Below are 10658 nucleotides of genomic sequence, written 5' to 3' on the forward strand. Positions count from 1 at the left end.
ACTTGGCAATAAAGCTCTTTCTGAATTGATGGTGCACAGGTGTGAGTGGTTAGTATTCCGGGGAGAGTGATCTTTGAGTGGTGGATGGGAATGAATCTGATTGATTCCTGACAGTAACATGGCCAGGCCATGTTATTAAGCCTTTTACATTTCGCGCGATAGTCAGCTCCCTGACTCCCTGATTTATTTATAAATGTATAAACACTTTACAGATGACTGACTCTCACCATCTTCAAACTGTCTTGCTCTCCCTCCAATAGTGATCCTCGTCCGGTCTTTTAATTTGTCACTCTCCCTTTTTCTTCTTTTAGTCTCCTCTGACAAAACATTTGCCTTCTTCCTTTTAGTTGTTGCTTCGGTCATGACAACAACATACAGACGGGTATCAAACGCTAGTTGGGCTCTCACGTCAGAATCTGAGGAAGTGGGGGAAGTGACGTATGCCGTAAAGCAGTCGAATTTTGTAGTTTTTTTGTGTTCGGGTTCCTACCCAAACCCGAAGTTACATAGTGCCAGTAAAAGCGATAAAGACACTGTCAGGCTATGGCAGACGTGTAATTCAACCTATTGTAAGTCGATGTACCATCACAAGGGTCTTGGAAATATATAATGAAGGTTGAAAAACTACATAGTGTTACTTTAAGTTTATTTCAGCTTTGAGTGTTAAATATCTGTGTTTTTTTGGGAATGTGGATCTTTCAGATCAATTTGAGAAGCTCTTTTGATCATGTTTCACATTTTATTGTGTCATGTCGTGTGGGGCGCTGGTCTTGGTCTTGACTCGGTCTCGCCCTCCCTCGGTCTTGGTCTTGTCTTGGTCTCGGCCCCTAAACGTCTTGGTCTTGTCTCGGTCTCGATACACTCTGGTCTTGGTCTTGTCTTGGTCTCGGGTTAGGTGGTCTTGACTACAACACTAGCTCACGGTTCTCTTCATTCATTGCATGAATCTTTCGCCTTCTACTAAAGATCTGCGTGGAAGTGAACATTACAAGTAAAGCTAATTGAGTCAACTCACCTGCTTAGAACTCCTACAACGCACGTTGTTTCGAGTTGGTACAGTCAACAGAGTGAACGAGCCAAAGGGGATTTCATCGGCGCATCTTTGGAACCTTCAGACACCAGCTGCAGAGCGTTGCCTGTTCCTAAAGCCTTAGCTCAGGTACTCACTCCAACTCAATTCCCTTCAAGCCCGAAAGTCTTCATTTGTGGCCGTTGTGCATTCACGTTAGTGACAAACGCACAAACACACACGCAAAATTCACCCCAAATTCATTCAAGTCACGCTCAGAGTAAACGCTTTTGTTTTGTTCCTATTTTTTGTATAGGATTATTTTTAAGTGTGTCGATTTGAGTGAGTTATATCTTGAGTTATATTTTGCAATTGATATTGGGGTGAGAAATGGACTTTTGAAATCATGGACTATTGATTAATGCGAGCCTACACCACACGACCTATATCAAAGCGATATACATATGGACTAACCCGAAGGTTGTCCTGCATATGAAATACTGGGTGACTTAGCCCAAGGGAAAGACACGGGCTTCCGTTTAGGAAAAGCCATGGAAAAAGTACACATATGGTATCCCCGCAGGGTCACATATATGGGACCCAGCCTAGACCCGGTTCTCAAAGATTCAACGGATAAAGGCATGGTGCCGGTTGCTCCACCACGTCCGGGCCGAGGGTGTTGGAGGTCTCAACAGGTTTTTCACACTGGAGTAATAAGGGTGCACAGTAGGGTGCAGCAAGCTGACAGAGCCAGGCCTCTCAGTGCTTCTCACTGAGAACACGGGAGGAGACTGGCTCTACACGTAGGCTATATGTCACACTAGTGAACATGTTAGGTGTCGCTCAGCCCGCAGCTCTACAGATATCTGTTATCAAGGATCCACGTGCCAGTGCCCAGGAGGATGCAACGCCTCTCGTGGAGTGACCATGCAACCTGAGCGGGCAGAGCACGCCCTGTACTTGTAAAGCAAAGGCAATGGGATCCACTATCCAGTCGGCCATCCTCTGCTTGGAAACAGCCTTTCCCTTCTGCTGGCGTCTGTAACAGACAAAGAGCTGGTCTGAGGGCCTGAGACTTGAGTTCTGTCCACATACAGACGCAGAGCTCAAACGGGACAGAGCAAAGCCAGGGCTGGGCTTGCCTCCTTCAGGGGAAGCGCTTGTTCACCACCTGGTCCCTGAAGGGAGTGGAATGAACCTTGGGCACATACCATGTTGTACTGAGACCCCGGCCTGAACTCTAGGCAGGATTCGTTGACCGAAAATGTTGCAAAATGATGCCTGCAGGTCCCCTACCCTCTTGATAGAGGCCAGTGCAACCAGCAGCAAAGTCTTCATAGAAAGAAGCTTTAAGTCTGCTGATTACAAAGGCTCAAAGGGAGCATCCTAGAGTGCTCGAAGCACCAGGGAAAGGTCCCAATAGGGTATGGAGGGGGGTCGAGGAGCCCCCCTAAGGAACCTGATGACCAGGTTGTGCTTTCCTACTGTTTTGCCATCTATGTGGTTGTGATATGCTGAAATAGCGGCAGCATGTACTTTGAGGGTGGAGGGAGACAGCCTTCGCTCTAACCCTTGCTGCAAGAAGGAAAGCACGGACCCTATCGAACATCTTAGCGGGTCCTCTCGGCGAGAAGAACACCACCCGACGAACAGGTTCCACTTCGAGGCGTACGCACGTCTTGTAGACGGCGCCCACGCTGAAGTGATGGTGTTAAGTATCTCTGGGGGTAAGTCACCTAGACCCTCCATGTCCCGTCCAGGGACCACACATGCAGTTTCCAGAGGTCCGGACGCGGGTGCCTTAGGGTGCCCCGTCTCTGAGTCAGAAGTTCCTTCCTCAAAGGAATGGGCCAGGGAGGGACTGTCACGAGGAGCATGAGTTCTGGGAACCAGGTCTGGGTGGGCCAATAGGGAGCCACCAGAAGGACCTGCTCCTCATCCTCCCTGACTTTGCACAGGGTCTGTGCAAATAGGCTCACTGGGGGAAACGCATATTTACGGAGGCCCTGGGGCCAGCTGTGAACCAGTGCGTTCGTGCCGAGTTTTCCCTCGGTCAGGGAGTAAAACACCTGGCAATGGGAGGTCTCTGAAAAGACAAACAGGTCTACCTGAGCCTCCCTGAACTCTCTCTAGATCAACTGAACCACCTGGGGGTGGAGTCGCCATTCTCCCATCCCGGGAACACAGCTCGTGATAGCCCGTCGGCCACACGGTTGAGCACACCGGGGACATACATGGCGTGAAGTGACCTCAGATGCTTCTGACTCCAGAGGAGGAGATGGCGGGCAAGTTGCAACATGCGGTCTGTACGGATCAGCACGTCCCTGCCCTGCAGCAGCCTTTTTAAGCTTCTCAGAGCGAGACGGACCCCGTCCCGGCGAACTCTCTCCAGAACTGCCTGGATTATGTAAGAGACAAGCACATGACCCCGAAATGGACCCTGTGCAGACAAGCACATGGTGACCTCTCAAGTCTGGCAGGAAGTGCTTGAGAGCTCGAAACACCGCAATCATTTCTAGCTGATTTATGTGCCAAGAAAGTAGATGGTCCTGCCAAAGACCTTTCGCCGAACGACCACTCATGATCGCCCCCCAAACCTTTGAGGGAAGCATCCGTCGATAGCGTATGCGTCGACAAGAAGCCCCCAGCACTGGGCCTTGGGCGAGGAACCAAGGGTTCTTCCACATAACAAAGGCACTTAGGCATCACTCGAAAAAGATTTCCCCTCGGAGAAAACCCCTTGGTTCTGTGCCTTTCTTATGTGGACAACCTCGGAGGATCCCTTCTCGGAGGATCGTTTGGGGACGCTGACAACTCGGTGCCCTGAAGCGGCGAACCGGCAGGGAACAATCGAACTGGCAGTGCTTCGACCCTCCTCAGAGAGTCGCCCCCAGGAGCCAAGGAGACACGGATGCTCGAACCCATCTCTCCCTGGAGGGGGCCACCCTCAGAAGCCTTATAGCCTCGGCGTCAGGACTTCTTCTTAGTCTTATCCCAAGGCGACTACAGCTGAGACTACCAAAGGAACCAGCCTCTCCAGACTGGTCTCTAGTATAGCTTGAGAAGCCAATCCGGTATCCGGAAACGGATGACCAGCAGGAAATAACTGAACTGACAGTGCATGCTCCACTCCCAAACAAACAACACATGAATCACATGTGTCCCCACTTGTAATGAAGCAACAGGGACAAACACACAATCCAAAGCTGTTTGCTAGCCATACTCCTGTCTAATATATATATATATATATATATATATATATATATATATATATACTTGTGGACAAACAACAATAAATAGACAGACAGATTCACACAGAGCGCTTGCTGAAGGCACAGAAGCTAGCGGGGTCTGCTTTCACGTGTGCTTTATAGTTTCCTGGTCGATGACGTCACCCGCCTATGACGTCTCGTCTCTCCATTGGACTGATTATACACGTGCTTCACGACGCAATCACACAGGGTCATTCCCACCGCGTCTCGATGCAGCTCGAGTTCCCTTGAAAGGGAACTGTACCTTTTCAACATTTAAAAAACATTCAGAAATAATGTTCCCTTTCAAGGGAACTCGAGCTGCGTTTGAGACGCGGTGGGAATGCTCTGCGTGATTACGTCATGAAACATGTGTAAAATCAGTCCAATGGAAGCCCACTACTACATAGGTGACGTCATAGACCAGGAAACTATAAAGCAGCCCTGAAATCAGACCGCGACAGCTTCTGTACCTTCAGCAAGCGCTCTCTGTATATCTGTCCTTGTCTATTTATTGTTGTCTGTCAAGCCCGATATATATATCATTATTATGGCGAGCAAGCAAGATTATAGACGGTGTGTTGTTCCCTGCCCTCGTTATATTACGGGAGGGGACACACATCAGCTTTGTGTTGCTTGTTTGGGAGTGGAGCATGCCCAGTCAGTCCTTGAGGGGGCTGATTGTGAGCATTGTATGAGTCTATCTATGAAGACGCTCCGCTCTCGTCGACCGTTCTTTGAGGAGAATGGTTTGGTTCGCGCTCCCCGCGCGGGTCCCGCTGGTACCTAAACACGGCGGCGACTCGCATTTTGGGGTTCGCAAACGGATCTGACCGCGTGGGTTGGGACGGGCCCCGCCCTATCTCAGCTTTCACCTGCAGATTCAGTGTGCTGCGATTTCCAGTTCCGAGGAATTGGTATCGTTAGTGTTTTGTTAAGAAAAAGTGAACAAAACAAATAAAAATATTGAGAAAAAGGCAGATGTTTGATTTTTCAATAAATAGGCAGCTCATAACTCTGTTGAATAAAGAGGAGCTTTTTTAAAGGAGGTTTTTCTAATGCTGTTGCTAGTTAAATATTTACTTTACAGCTGAACATTATGAGAGTGACAATAAAAAGAGTTTATTAGATGAAATATATCTAAAAAAAACAGGAAAACTCTGTATCTCAGCCTCCTCGTCGGGGACTACTGGTTTTTCCCTATCTCCACACTGAGGTGTCGAGATCATGGAATAAACCGGTTTCTATTTTATGTGTTTAATACCCAAACGTCTAACTAGAGTAATGTTATGGGTATTAAGTATCATGGTATGACAGTGCCTTGGATTATAGAGACGCTTTCGAGTTTTCTCTCTCCCGAGTCGGCGTCATCATTTTTTAACCCCGACGTTACCCACCAGCCATCTTTAATAATAAATACATTTTATGAGGCAGTACTGGTGGGTAAAGTATTTAAGGACATAGATGAATGTGAGGATGTCAGCATTGACTCTATTCGAGAATATATTCCAGAATATATATATATATATATATATATATATATATATATATATATATGTTTATATGTATACGTTTTTCTGATATAAAAATAAAGAAAGATAAAAATGTCTGTTCTTCTGGACGCTCCGCTTTCAAGAAAACTAAACCTTTCAGCGGCATTCCAGAGGTTTCTTCCTCACCAATCTATGTTCCTGAAACTGGCATAGAGTGAAAAAAAAAAAAAAAAAAAGAAGACCTGATGCCGAGGCTATCAGGCTTCTAAGGGTGGTCCCCTCCGGGGTAGGGACGGTTTTGAGAAATCGTTTCTCCTCGGCGCCCTCTGGGGTGCGACTCTCTGAGGATGGTCGCAGCACTGCCAGTTCGGTTGTTCCCTGCTGGCTCGCCGTTCAGGACACCGAGGTGTCAGCGTCCCCATACGATCCTCCGAGGAGGGTCGTAGAGCAGTCAGTTCAGTCTCCCTGCCGGTTTGCTGTTTCAGGGTGCCGAGCTGCCTGCTTTTTCCTACGATCCTCCGAGGAGGGTCGTAGGAACTAAGCTAATTAGAGGTAGGCAAGATCTAAATAAAAAGAGGACTGTCGTCATCTCTAATAAAGCTTAGACAAGAAGTCCTGCCGAAAGAAAAAGGAGGGACGGTTTTGAGAAATCGTTTCTCCCCGGCGCCCACTGGGGTGCGACTCTCTGAGGAGGGTCGCAGCGCTGCCAGTTCGGTTGTTCCCTGCCGGTTCGCCGCTTCAGGGCGCCGAGGTGTCAGCGTCCCCGTGCAATCCTCAGAGGAGGGTTGTAGAACGGTCAGTTCGGTTGTTCCCTGCCGGTTCGCCGCTTCAGGGCGCCGAGGTGTCAGCGTCCCCGTGCAATCCTCCGAGGAGGGTTGTAGAACGGTCAGTTCGGTTGTTCCCTGCCGGTTCGCCGCTTCAGGGCACCGAAACGATTGTTCAATCAAATCCAGAGGCCAGTCTCGAGAGACTGGTTCCCTTATCTGAATTTCTGGCAGCGTGGAAACTTCTGCCAAATATTTTCTCTATGGGTCCTGCACATAATAGAAAAGTGTTACAGAATTCAGCTCGGTTCTCATCCGCCCAGATTTCAGGGGGTCCTCCCTACGGTAGTGGGCTCACAGCAGGCTCTGGTTATGGAGCAGGAAGTACTGACACTTCTTCAAAAAGGAGCTATAAAAAGGGTTTCTCCTCCCAGCAGAGAGTCAGGGTTTTACAGCCGTTAATTCATTGTTCCAAAGAAGGATGGAGGGTTGCGTTCTATTCTAGATCTGCGCCATTTAAAACAGCAGAGTTCAGAAACTCAAGTTCAGAATGCTTAGACTCAAACAGATTGTATCACAGATTCAGTCCGAGGACTGGTTTGTCTCAGTAGACTTGAAGGACGCGTACTTCCAAGTATCTATCCATCCTCATCACAGGAAGTTCCTGAGGTTCGCTTTAAAAACGGGGGCGAAGCATACCAGTATCGGGTTCTTCCATTTGGCCTAGGTTTATCACCCCGCACCTTTACAAAATGCGTGGATGCAGCTCTGGCTCCTTTGAGACTCCAGGACATTCGCGTATTATATTATATCGACGATTGGTTGATCCTAGCTCAATTTGAGCATATGGCAGTTCGGCATCGAGATGTCGTTCTGTCTCATTTAAAGATGTTGGGGTTGCCACTCAACGCCAGAAGAGTGTGATCCTCCCAGCTCAGAGGACCATTTTTCTAGGAGTAATATGGGTTTATCTAGGCCAGTCACTCACTGTGAAACATTTTCAGACTGTGGGTCTCATGTCAGCTGCGTTCAACGTAGTTACTTTTGGCCTTCTGTACATGAGACCCCTGCAGTGGTGGCTCAGGACCAAGGGGTTTTCTCCGAGGGGAAATCCGTTTTCGCATGATCAAGGTCACGCGGCTATGCCTACGTGCCTCGGTCATGTGGAAGAACCTTGGTTCCTCGCCCAGGCCCAGTGTTGGGGGTTTCTTGTCAACGCATAATGCTATCGACGTATGCTTCCCTCACAAGTCGGGAGTGATCATGAGTGGTCGCTCGGCGGAGGGTCCGGACAACACACTGACGATCTTGTATATCAGAGCAGATATCCTGTTGAGGCAGGGGCTGAGGCCCGGGGAATGGAGACTTCACCCCGAGGTGGCGGAGCTTTTATGGGAGATCTTTGGTCAAGCCCCCGATATCAATGCTCCCGGGAGTTCTACCTGGGGTGCGACTCTCTGAGGAGGGTCGCAGCGCTGCCAGTTCGGTTGTTCCCTGCCGGTTCGCCGCTTCAGGGCGCCGAGGTGTCAGCGTACCCCTGCAAACCTCTGAGGAGGTTTGTAGAACGGTCAGTTCGGTTGTTCACTGCCGGTTCGCCGCTACAGGGCGCCGAAATGATTGTTCAATCAAATCCAGAGGCCAGTCTCGAGAGACTGGTTCCCTTTTCGGAATTTCTGGCAGCGTGGAAACTTCTGCTAAATATTTCTCTATGGGTCCTGCACACAATAGAAAAGGGTTAAACGGAGTTGTGGAAACGGTGGGCTTGGCCTCGGAGGGGGCCCAGCTCATAGAATCCGGTCTCTCGACTGAGGTCATTTAGACCATCCTTCAATCCAGAGCTCCTTCCACGAGAAAACTATGTACATTGAAATGGAAACTGTTCTCTACATGGCGTGGAGAACGTTTTTTAAATCTTGTTAACTGCCCGGTTGGTACAGTTCTTGATTTCCTCAAGACCGTTTCTCTGCTGGATTATCTCCCTCCACCTTAAAGGTGTTCGTAGCGGCTATATCTGCTTATCACCCCTCTCGGGGCTTCTTTTGGGAGAGATCCTCTTATTATTTGTTTTCTCCGTGGTACATTGAGGCTCAGGCCTGAAGTGCAATCTAGAGCACCGGCTTGGGATTTGGCCATAGTACTTGAGGGTCTGGCCTTGGGTCCCTTCGAGCCCATCGAGGAGGTTTCAGAAAAATTCCTCACTCTAAAGACTATATTTCTCCTTGCTATTTCATCTATCAAGAGAATGGGTTATTTACATGCTCTGCCGGTTGCTCCTTCATGTCTGGAATTTGCACCTGGTATGGTGAAAGCATTCCTCTACCCTAGACCGGGTTATATTCCTAAGGTCCCACTAAATGTTGGGGGCCCAATAGTGCGGCAGGCCTTTTATCCTCCTCCCTTTAATACCCCAGATCAGGAACAGCTTAACCTGTTATGTCCAGTCCGGGCTTTAGATGCCTACGTTCACAGAGCTTCTCTGTGGCGTAAATCTGAGCAATTATTTGTTTGTTTTGGGTCACTCAAGAGAGGATATCCTGCATCTAAACAGGTGATAAGTAAATGGATAGTCGAGGCTATTTCATTGGCTTACGAAGCGGCCGGACAGCCTTCACCTATGGCTGTGCGGGCCCATTCTACTCGGAGTATGGCGGCCTCTATGGCCTTAATTTCGGGAGTTTCCCTTCTTGACGTGTGTAATGCGGCAGGATGGTCCTCTCCGCTTACATTTGTCAGGTTTTATGACCTTGACCTCTCCACTCCTGGGGCGAGGTTGCTTGCTTCTTAGTGTGCGCAGGACTTCACACAGAACGGGCATTTGTCACTATGGCGTAGTGGGTATGGGGTTCCCACCGCATCTCAAACGCATCTCGAGTTCCCTTGAAAGGGAACGTCTCAGGTTACGTATGTAACCCTGGTTCCCTGATAGGGAACGAGACGCTGCGTTTGCCTGCCATACTTCCTGTATGCCCTGATCGACTTGCTTCAGGTTTTTCAGAAGCTGTCGCGGTCTGATTTCAGGGCTGCTTTATAGTTTCCTGGTCTATGACGTCACCTATGTCGTAGTGGGCTTCCATTGGACTGATTTTACACGTGCTTCATGACGTAATCACGCAGAGCGTTCCCACCGCGTCTCAAACGCAGCGTCTCGTTCCCTATCAGGGAACCAGGGTTACATACGTAACCTGAGACGTTTTCATAACATTTTCAAAATGATTGAATGGAATGTTACTTTAACGTTCACATTAACCAAGAAAAAAAACTGTAATACATTTAAAAAACTTCATGTTTTCACTGTTTAAAAAAACGAATGGGAAAGTTAGCAAAACATTCTAAGAACATATTTTTGTTAGCTGGGTTGTTATCTTGTACAATAATTTTGTTTGTTACCATGTCAACTAATTACTTGCACCTGTCTATCATTAGTCCCTTGTCATCTATAGTGTATTTAAACCCTTAGTCATCCGCTGTTTATTTTCTTGTGTTAACATTTCATGTTGGTGTTTCCTGTTATTATTTCTCGTGTTTATTAAATGTAATTTTACCGTTCATCTTTGTCTTTTCAATCTGGATTATCAAGTCAAGCCACTATGGCAGTGCATAAGAGCTTTTTAAACCATAGACCCAGCAGTTTGACTCTTGTGCCTTATTAAAGGTAAATATTTTAATAGATAAATTATTCAACAGGGTCTGAAGTTAAATATTCATCTTTCCAATACTTTTTCCTGAACTGAATGTCTTACCTAGCTTCAAAACTAAAGTGGAAGCTCGATTAGCAGATGTCTCGCACATATGAGTGTTTTCCATGACGTGGATTTCAGCTGCAAGCGAACATTGTTTGAAAGAAAATGTAATCACTCCACAGCTGTAGTCCTTTTGCAGTCTGCCAGCCAGACCTGGCACTGCCTCCCTCAGCACATTCAGCCGATGGTCGCCCAGGTCTGTTTGGACAGACTGTGTGAAAGCTCTCCAGACCTCAGAACCAGCGCTCTGAGACTGACCTGGCAACCCGATGCGAAGCGCTGCCACTGCCAATGCTACTCTGGCAACCTACAGGACGTTCAGGCCAAATGCGCTGAAGGTATGAAGATAAGACAGTCCAGAACTTCTAAATACAACTTAAAATATTGTATTTTCTGCAATG

The sequence above is a fragment of the Siphateles boraxobius genome, unplaced genomic scaffold (genome assembly GCF_051911475.1).
Source record: "Siphateles boraxobius isolate OS27281-9 unplaced genomic scaffold, OSU_SipBor_1 175, whole genome shotgun sequence".
Taxonomy (NCBI): domain Eukaryota; kingdom Metazoa; phylum Chordata; class Actinopteri; order Cypriniformes; family Leuciscidae; genus Siphateles; species Siphateles boraxobius.